At 63.1% G+C, this 10,406-nt stretch overlaps 1 protein-coding gene across 1 annotated transcript in view; it reads left to right on the top strand.

Moving 5' to 3' along the window:
• The first annotated feature begins 2,218 nt into the window (after positions 1–2,218).
• The window catches only part of GPR20 (G protein-coupled receptor 20), an 11,702-nt gene continuing 3,514 nt past the window's right edge, over positions 2,219–10,406 (top strand). Inside the window, exon 1 of the mRNA XM_035011114.1 lies at positions 2,219–2,286. The gene's annotated coding sequence lies outside the window, so the exon portion shown is untranslated. The remainder of the gene's footprint in view (positions 2,287–10,406) is intronic.

The raw sequence follows: 10,406 nt of genomic DNA, 5'->3' as shown, positions 1-10,406 counted from the left end.
GACAGTACCTGCGCGGCGGTCACCCAGTGTCCCCTGCCCCCCTTCAGCCCCCACACAGCTGCTCAGTTGCTATTTGCGGCTGAATCCCTCCAAAGGGCAGACTCCAACAGCGACAGGGCGAGCTGTGCATAGCAAGGGTCACCGTGAGTCCTGGGGGCTGGGGACGGCGCTCCAGAATTCCACGGCTCATGCAGAGAGAGTGAGGGGCTTCTGCGGGCTCGCAGAGGGCTCTCCACCTGGCTGGGCGCCAGCCACGGACAGCCTGGCCCGACCCAGCCTGTGGAGGAGACAGGGTGACACTGTGTCCGCCGCGGGCTAGGGGAGGGCCACCCCGAGCCTCGTGGGCTCCAGCACCTTCCCCCGCCACCCCCAGGACCCCTGGGTCCCACAGAGAGAGGCCTCCCTTGGGGGAGGGGTTCTGGAAGCCGCCCCAGGCTGTCACCCTGCTCCCCAGGCAGTCCACCGGGATTCATTTTGTCCTCGAGCATCTCCCCAGGATTTCTCTGGGAACCAGCCTCTGTGTGCCTGGCTAGCCCTGCCCGTGACTCAGCGGCAGTCTCCACCTCATAAAATTTGAGACTCCACTGGCTCAGCCCTCCGGCCCCCACCCACATCCTGGCCGCCTCCAGGCTGCCCTGTACAGAAACAACACTGAGTCGACACTCCCTCAGCAAGATCCTGGGTGCCCTGGCTTGCCAGCCTGGAGCCAGCTGGCCTGGGGCAGGGCCGCCGTGGGCCAGAGACACCATCACATTCCTGGGTCTCGGTTTCCCTTTCTGAGACAGACAGCACAGTATTCGAAGGAGACAGTCGATGGTAGCCTGTGGGCTTGGCCCTGTATTAGCCGGGAAGCTGCTCCAGGGACCATCCGCCCCCAGAATCTTCAATGGCTCCCCACTGCCCTCAGGGTCAAGTCTACCACTCTGGCTCCCACGCGGCAGCTAAGACCCAGTGTGGAAGGGCTCTGTTCACTCCAACGTCACCTCTTATCCCTGCCCTCCACTCTTGGGGACCCGACGTGCCGTTCCCACAGCCCAGAAGACCCCCCATCCCTCTGGCCTCCCTCCGCCCAGCCAGGCTGCTTATGCCCACCTCCTGTGCCGCCCCTCCCCAGCCGGCTGTTGGTTGCAACGGTGTCCCCCACCAGACTGAGATCTCGGGGGCCAGTGGCCTTGTCTCGGGCAGCATCCCTGTTCCCAGTGCCCAGCGTGGGCTGGCTCAGCAGTGCTGGATGGAAGGTGCTGGGTGATTCCATTGCAGGAGTGAGAAGCAGCTCAGGGACAGGAGACCAGAGAGGGCACTCCGGCAGAAGAGACAGCAAAGACCTGACCCTGAGCCCTCCCTGCCCCCCACCGCGGCCACCCTCAGACACTGAAACCAGACTGGCCCAGGCTGCCCACAGGCCACTACGCTGGGCAGGCTGTGTGTCTGGGGAGGGATGTCCCTCCCAGCCACCGCTCCCGAGATTTAAGACCCGCAGCCCCCTCCCCACCAGCCCTGGTCACATCCAGGTCTCTCCCACGCACCCAACCCCACGTGTCCCCACAGAGTCGCTAGCACCCACAGGGTCACACCAGGTCCCGGAGGGGCCCCGGGCTGGTGCTGAGCCCGCAGACACGCGGGACTGCGCCAGGGACACTCACGAGGGGGCACAAACGGAGGCCCAGATACAGAGAGTGCAGCTCTAGGTCACGGGCACACACAGACACACCCAGGCTCAGAACACGCAAAACACAGAAAACCCAGACAGCACTTGGGGACCCAGAAGGCCACCGTGGGCAGACGTAGCCAGCCTGCATTTGTCCCTCCCGACAGAAGACTGGGTCCCTGCGCGCTACTTCCCCCTCCCACAGCACACGTGAGTGCCAACCACACTCTCAGGGGCCCTGCAGCCTCCCCCAGACAAGGCGCTAGGGGGACAGCAAGCCAGAGCCCTCCCTCTCCACTCTTCACCCCCCAACCTGGGCAGTACCGCTGGCTCCGCCCCCTGTGCCTCAGTTTCCTCCTCTGTCTGGCTGGGGCTGAGCCACAAACTCTGCTGCCCCTAGGCTCCCTCTCCCAGGGCCCTGGAATCAGGCTCCTCCAGGGGGCCGGCCAGCCAGGGAAGGAGCCCGCCCCCACCCCGCCCCCACCCCTCCGCCTTTGCCCAAAAGGAGCCCCAGAGAGGGCCTGACGTCAGGCCCCAGGAAGGCGGGTCGGGCTGCCGGACTGAGTGGCCCACAGAGCTGCCCCAGGCGGTCGTCCAGGCTGTGCCGGCTCTGCCTCAAGCTGCTGGAGTAGGCGAAGGTGCGGTGAGTCCCCCAAGAGCTGTCCCCGGCCCCCAGGAGCTGGACAGTGCCGGAGTGTCCTCACTCCCCAGCCAGGCAGGCGGCACAGGGGCTGAGGGACCGAGAAACTACACCCAGACCCGGGGAGGGGAGAGTTCAGAGCCTGGATGGGCTTTGAGGTCCCACCCTGCAGGGAGCCATTGTACAGATGGGAAAACTGAGACCCTGAGGGCGAGGGGGGTGGGTGGTCACAGCTGGCCAGGCTGGGCAAAGAAACGGGAAGGGAGGGCTCCCAGGGGCTTGTGGGAGCATCCCTCCTGACCCCAGAGCCCCACCTGTGCTGCCCCCACCCCCTCTTCCCTGGGTTTCATTCATTCTTTCATTCATTCATTCAGCACTCTCACTGATCATCTGCAGGGTGCCCAAAGCTGTGCCTCGATTTTCCCACCTGTCAGGGCACTAGGGTGGCCCCAGAGGCCAGGGTAAGGAAGGGATTGAGTGCTTGACCACCACTGGGACCTTGTCCATCACTGTCCCCCAGGCTGGGGCAGGGCCAGGGGTTGAGGGATTCCTGTGGGCAGGCTCCTAGCCATGCCACCCCACAGCTCAGGCTCTATGCTCCAGCCCTGGCCCTTTGCCCACTCTTTCAGCAGTGGGGAAACTGAGGCCCAGGGCAGCTGGTCCACCCAGCCCCCAGCATGAACCTCGGAGCTGGCACTGCCCCCGCCTGGCTCCGGCTGGCGGTGAGCGCCCTGGGAGAAGGGCAGCGGGAACAGGGTCCCGAGGGGGGCGGGCGGGTTGGGAACTGGCCGGTGGCCAGGGTGCCGGGCGGGACAGACAAGGAGCAGCTGTGCAACCTCGGGCAAGACTGGGGATGGAGGGACGGCGGGATGGTGGTGGCAGCTCACAGCCCTCTGGCGGTGCCTGGGCCTGCCCGCGGGCCCCCATAGTCTCCTGCCACGTTTGGTCACTCCCAGCCAGAGGGCCGCCCAGGGTGCCGCCTTCTCCCCTCCGGCGGCTTCCCCGCGGTGTGGCCATGGGCAAGTCACTGCCCCTCTCTGAGCCTTGGCAAAAGTGGGGGTGCGGGGCTGCTGCTTCTAGAGCCCTGGTCTGTGTGGGGAGGGGGACTGGAGTTCTCCGAGCACCTGCACACTGGTCTCATTTCGTCCCGGGGGACCTGATGTGCAGGGCGTGGGTCTCAACGGGCCCACTTCACAGTTGAGGAAACTAAGGCTCAGAGGCGCCAGAGTGGTCCCTTTAAAAATCATTTATCTGGTCATTCAGCTGCAGCTCTGCAGGGCCACTGCCCTTGTGGGACTGCCAGGCCAGTAGGGAAAGCAAACAACCACGAAGCTGCCGGCGGGGGGGTGGGGGGGGGGTGATGGCAGCAAAACACAAAAGGGAAGGTAGGAAAGGGAAGGGCGATCTGGGAGGGCCACCCTGAGGAGGTGCACTGGGGTCTGAAGAACTCCCTCAGCAGCCACACCTGCCTGGGAGCCTCGGCGCCCTCTGCACCTGCACCACTGGGGGCTCAAGGTCAGGTCTGATGCCTCTGACACACGGGGTCCTAACCATTCCTCTGACCCCGACACCAGGCTGGGTGGCCCGGGCCAAGCTGCTGGCCCTGACCTGGGCCTCCAATTCCTGGTGTGCACGGTGCGCGGCAGTCAGCTTTCAGGGGCATGGGGTTGGCAGGGGGCTCCACGGGGCAGAGTTCAAGTCACAGCTCCTCCACCCCCAGCTGAATGACCCGGACACACCACTTAAGCGTCCTGGACCTCAGTGTCCTCACAGGCAAAATCGGGCCAGCCACACAGAGCAGGGGCATCTTGGGAGGAGTCAGCGGGAACCTAGGAGGGGTCATCTCGAAGTCAGCCCATGAATTGTGGGATCACAGCTTTCCCTCGGTGGAGGGGTGTCCAGGGGCTGAGGGAGGACCGTGTGAGCTGGGGACTAGGGTGCAAGGGGCCTTCAGCAGGTGACACGGGCAGACACGTGTGTCAGGCAGGCTGAGGATCTGCAGGCAGCCCCATCCTGGATTGCCCCGAGAGAAGCTGGGGGGTGGGGGTCAGCTGCATGAGCACCTGCACAACCTCGCTGTGCAGCCCTGCCTGGAGCTGCCCCTCCCGGAGAGACGTGCGCTTCCTCCGGAGCTGAGGGCGCAGAGAGGGTGGACTGTGGGCGGGGTCCCGCCTGATGGAGCCCAGGTGCCCTTCTCCACCGCGCTCAACCCACACCCTCCAGCGACCCCTGTCCCTGAGCTGCATGGAGGGAGTCAGGCCAGGAAGGGAACCTAGATTCTGGCTGGCGCCCCCTAGGACCTGTTGGTGACCAAGGGTCAGTCTGGCCCCTCTTGGGGACCTCAGTAGGAACCCAGCAGTCCCTGGATGGAATGAGCAGAGAGGCTCAGACCAGCCAAAAACAGCAGGCGATGTTCTAAAGCAGATGCCATGAAACCAAGAATAATTGTAAAAATAAACAGGCAGATGGTTCCCCCAATAATGGCTATTTTGGCCTTGGAAGACCACGAAGGTCACCCACAGCAGCACGGACATGCACAGGTACTCTCCGCCCTGGCAACGCCCTTGTGCACAAACCCCAGGTCCAGAGATACCGGCCCCCCACCCTGGTCCTACCCCTGCCAGGGCCAGATGCACTGGACCTGGGTTTGATTCCCAGCTCCTTTGATGCTGTGTGACCCAGGGCCTGTGGCTCACCTCTCTGGGCTTCTGCTTCCTCATCTATAAACTGCCGTGGGGATTTCAAGAGCCCCACAGGTGCCTGGCCCACAGCAGATGCTCTTAGCACCTCGGTCAGGGACAGACTGGGCCTGTCTTCCATGCCTGCCCCTCTTGGCCTCTGGCACAGACCAAACTCCAGGCTGCCTGCACCTGTTGGCCCAGGGCTGAGGCCGGGCTCCCCACCTGCCCTGGTGCCCCACGTAACAGGGGCAAAGCAGCCAGGCCGCAGGATTGGCCACGGGACAGCTGCAAGAGAACGTGCGGGGATGGGGGACAGTTTTGAGGGGAACCAAGATGTTAGGACACGCCCGCCCCTGCCAAGGAGGGGACCCCCCTGGGCGTCCATGGGCAGGTACCAGCTCCTGAGCTTGGCGTCGTTGGGCACACAGCAGGGACCCGGCGAGCTGTGAGTGGCAGCCTCCCATCACTTGTTGGAGACGACAGAGTCAAATGACCCGGAGAAAGATGCTCATTCCCTGCTCTCGAAAGTTGCCCGGAGTCTGAGAGCTTCCCTAAGGCTCTGAGAAGCCCTGCTCTGAGTACCCTGGATGACCATTCAGGTGGGGGAACCAGGAGCCTCAGCACCAAACAAATATGATACCCAGCATCACACGGGAGGGAAGTAAACTCCAAAACTCCAGCTAAGCCCTGTTGACAAGCACCAGGGGCAGGGTGAGGATGACGGGGACAAGCTGGACCCCACAGGGTAACCGGATGGGCTTCCTGGAGGAGGTGTCAACTCTTCCTGTGCTGGGCTATCCCGGTGCTGGAGGAACAGACTGGAGCACTGCCCCCGACCCTTCCCCCACCAGCCCCACCCTCCGAGGCTCCCGCTGGGAGGGTTTCCTGTGGAGGGGAGGCCAGGAAGTCCTAAAGGTGGGTGGGCAAAATGTTGGGTAGGAGGGAGCAAGGAAGAGTCCAGGGTGGAGGAACAGCTTGGGCAAAAGAGGTCGGAGGGCGCATGGAGTGTCATCAGTCGGGGTGCTGCGAGACTGGAGAGGGGGGCCCCCTCAGCCTATCCGGAGCCTCAGGTCACTCCCAGGGAGGGCCCCTACCAAGGGCATCGCCCTTTGCCCACAGGCCTCCCTGGAGAGTCTCAGCAAAGCTCTGGAAGAAGAAGGCCTGTGATGTGCAGGGCTCTGGGTCTCCCCACCTGGAGGGGTCACCTCCCTCACCCTGCACCCCCACCTTTCCCCCACCCCTCCACCTCTGGCCACATCGGCACCAGGTGCTCTGGGTCAGAGCCCTCCTCCAAGGCTGGCTGGGGCAGTAAGCAGTGCAGGAGCCTGGGAGGGAGGCTTGAGAGGGAGGCCTGCGAGGTCACCTCTGGCCAGAAGCCTGCCTCCCAGGGAGTTGGATCTCGGCCTGGCACCTTGCTCTGTGTTCAGGGCCCTGTGAGAGAGTAGCTCCTGGCCTCAGCCTCCTAGGCTGCTCAACCAGGTTTCCACACCTGCAGAGTCCACTGCCTCCTCCAGGAAGCCTTCCCTGATCTCACCTCCCTGTGTCTCCCAGTCACCCTGCCAGCATTCAGCTGGGGGTCTATCTTCTCCACCCAAGACACCCTGCAGGTCTCAGATCCATAGGGGAACCATAGGTGACTGGGGGATGGTGGGCGGGAGAGTCAGGTCTGGGTCTAAATTGAACCCTGTCCCTGCCCAGTATGGGGCTCGCCCCCTCTCCCCCCGACAGTCCTCAGGTTCTCACTTGTAAAGTGGAGGGCCTGGCTTCCCAGGCTGCTGAGTGGAGGAGAGCAAACCCCAGGGAGACTGCTGGGTGGAGGAGAGGGAACCCCAGGAAGACTGCTGGGTGGAGGAGAGCAAATCCCAAGCCTCCGGAAACACTCGGCGAGTGCTCTCTGCTTGTGAAAGAATGCAGTTCATGGTCAGCCCAGCCAGGGACAAGCCCCAAGGCCCAGCTGGGTGACCCCAGTGTAGTTGCTGAAGCTCCCTGTCTCTGTGTCCTGTGTCCTCACTTTAAAATATGGATCAGACCCCCTTCCGATAATAGGAGGAATCCAGATGTCCCTTTCCACCTGCTCCCCACCACAGGGCCCCCAGGGGCAGGGGGCAAGAGAGAGCAGGCCATGCCAAAGACTTGCCAAACGGAGAGGACAGGGGCCATGGGCTGGGCTCAGAGGGAGCCAACTTGGGCTGCAATATAGAAAGACTTTCTTTGTCTTCAGAGCAGCTTTACAATGCTGCAGGCTAACCTGGGGCAATGTCCCCATTCTCAGAGGAGTGCAAGCTAAGCTCTCATGAATTCACTCACTCATCCACTCAACCTATACAGAATATGACTCTACAATCTTCTCCTCTGCAGAAATTCACGGGCTAGTGGGGACACCAGACAAGTGGCCAGGCAATGACAGAACCACAGTGCTATGAGAGCCCAAAAGAGGCCACAAATCTACTTGAGGCAACCAGGGAGGGCTCTCTGAAGGAGGAAGCATACAAACTGAAGAGAGCCAGCATGTGAATAAGAGTGTATGGTAGGATTATTTTAGTCACAAGTGATGGAAACTCAGCTCAAAGTAATGTAAGCCAGAGAGGGAGGTAATAGCTTCATTTAACCGACAAGTCCCAGGATACTAGCTTCAGGCAGGGCTGGATCCAGGCACTTGAGCCACCTCCTCAGGACTTGGTCTCTGCACTTGGCCCTGCAGCAGCTTGATCTCACAACCCCAGAGCAGAGAGAGCTGTCGTTGAAAGTCCCCGGGGCTGGCCGTGGCTGACCAATCACTGTAGCCCGGGGCAGCTAGCTAGCTCATCACTGGGGGAGTCTGGGGCTCGGTGCTGCAGGAGCCCAAGAACAAGGCCAGGCAATGGAGCAGGACCAAGCCACTGAAGGACTTTATCCTGCAAATGCAGGGTTTCCGAGCTGGAGGTGCCCACTGTACAGATGGCAAGACTGAGTCATGCAAGGGGCCTGGGAGGGCCTGGGCAGGTTGGAGGGACTCCTGGCCCCTCCCTCTGAGACCCCTCACTTTCTCTGAGACAGGCAGGAGCAGAAAGAGGGAAGGAAGTAAAGAGGCAGGCAGAGAGAGGCCCTACAGGGCTGGGAACCGGTGCGGGAGAGAAACGCCCCCGCTCTCCTGCTCCCCCCTCCGGGGCCGCCACACACCAGCTGTTCACCCCCACCCAGGACTCACTCCTGGGGGCTGGGGGCTGTGCAGAGAGCCCCTGCCGCCTCCTCCAAAGGGGCCCCCTTTTCCTAACCCTCACCTGTGGGCGCACTTGGCCCCGTCTCCCCTCCCCCACCCAGCCACCAAATCCCCTCAGGGCCTGTCCTGTGCCACCTCCCAGCACGCCTCGGGGCAGCCTGAGGTGGGTTCTAACTCTGCCCGCCTTACAGGGGACGACACTGCGCTCTAAGATGTTTGGGATGGTTTGGGATGGGCCATGCTCCAGGCCCCCCACCCTGCTGTGCGTCTTCCCAGCTCAGAGTGTGACCAGGGTCAGGGCTCAGAGTATGACCAGGGTCAGGGCTCAGAGTGTAATAAGGATTGAAGTTCATTGTGTTATGAGCCCCTGGAGAGCAGCCCGCGACTCTCTGTTCTGCCGGGAGAAGTACCTGAAGGTGGGCGGGTAGAGCGGGCTGTGTCCAAGCCCAGGACGGTCACCCTCCAGCAGTTTCTAGGCCCTGGGCCCGGCCCCGCGCCAGGCTCTACGAGGACGTGGCCTCTGTCCACTGGGCTCCAGCCGGCTGGCCCGGGCTATGAGGTCTGCTCCACCTCAGCCAGGCCCAGGACACCTGCCAGGAAGGGGGAGGGGACGGGGGGTGCCACCCCCTCAGACTAGCTCCCAGACGGAGCCACGCCACCCGCCTCGGGCTGTGGAAAGCACTAGTGACCCATTGACACTGATGAAGAGAGCAAGGCTCGCTGACAGGGCCGAGGTCCCCGGGCTTGGCCGTGGCAGAGCCCGACTAGAACCCGGGTCTCCGGGACTCCTCTGCTCGCTCCCCGCGCAGGGCCTCTCTGAGGGCCAGGTCTGTGCCTCCCCCCTCAGCCTGGGTGGGCAGGCCTGGGGCCAGGCTGTCCCCACAGAGGAGCAGAAGCTTCTCTCCTTTCCCCTCATTCCAGGCTATATTTAGAGGCCACGCCGAGCGCGAGGCACGCGGGGAGTGGGTGTCGTGTGCCTGCCGGCGGAGGGGGCCACTTGCCTGGGGCCCCCGTCCCCCTCGGGACCAAGGCTCTGGCTGTGGGCTCGCCTGAGGCAGGGCCCAGGTTTGAGTCCTGGCCTGTCCCTCCCTGAGCTTCGGTTTCTCCGAGTGTGAGTGCAGGAGGCCCAGAGGCCGGGACAGGGACCCAGCACCTGGCTCCTCGCGGCAACCACACCACGAATCCGCTAGAAGCAGCGGGAGGGAGGCTCTGCCGCTCCATGGCTGTGCAGGCGGGGAGACCGAGGCCCAGAGAGCGACAGGTGGTGCGTGGGGACCAATCTCTGTTGGCCCCTGTCACCGTGCAAATGCTCCCGCAACACCTGCACTCCGGCCGTCGCTGGCTGTGCCGCCCCGCCCTGAGTCCCATCCTCCTGCGGAAGCGTCGTGCACAGGCCCAGCCCTGGCCGGCCGCAGGGTGGGGGCCCTCGTGTGCACGGTGGGAAAGCCAGCAGGACGGGGCTTGGGGGAGGCCAGAGGGGCCTCGCGACTCGGTGGCGGGAGCACGTGGGAGCTGGGAGTGTGCCAGGTGGGCGGAGCACCCTGCTGAGGGTCACGTCCTTGACCAGAGCAGATTCAGGGGTTTGCAGGGGAAGCCATCCCAGTGGACTGTCAAGGAGCAGCAGGAGCTGAGGCAGTGAAGACCAATGGGGAAACTGAGGCCGGAGAACAAAAGTCCTTCCCGAGGCCATGGGGAAGAAGGAGGAGAGAGGGGGCTGCTCAGCCCAGAAGCTCCCAGCCCAGCTCCTCCCCTGCCCCAGAGAGGGGCGGGCAGGTAATGTGTGGGCAGATTCAGGAGGCCATCAGCGGGCCACCGCCCAGAAGGCCTGCCTCCACAGGCCAAGCACTGGGTCTGGAGGCCCACCAGTGCCTTCCTCATTGTTCAAAGCAAAATGGACAGCTGCCCGAAAGAGGTCATTAAATAAGAATGCCACAGTGAGAAGTGAGGCAGAGGAGTGGGGTGTGTGTGGGGCGTGGGCTGTCTTACAGACAGAGACAGTAGACTCGCAGAGAGAACAGGGGAAGAGATGATACATGTAGAAAGTCAGGGGTGAGGGCCCAGGCTGTGACCAGGATCAGGGCTCAGTGTGTAACAAAGATCAGGGCTCAGAGTGTGATCAGGGTCAGGTTCAGTGTGTGACGAGGGTCAGGGCTCAGAGTGTGACCAGGGTCAGGGCTCAGAGTGTGACCAGGGTCAGGGCTCAGAGTGTAATAAGGATTGAAGTTCATTGTGTTATTG

This window comes from Mirounga leonina, unplaced genomic scaffold (genome assembly GCF_011800145.1).
Source record: "Mirounga leonina isolate KUSES-001 unplaced genomic scaffold, KU_Mleo_1.0 Mir_165, whole genome shotgun sequence".
Taxonomy (NCBI): Eukaryota; Metazoa; Chordata; class Mammalia; order Carnivora; family Phocidae; genus Mirounga; species Mirounga leonina.
Note: the sequence above shows the minus strand (reverse complement) of the source record. Positions and strands in the feature narration are given on the sequence as shown.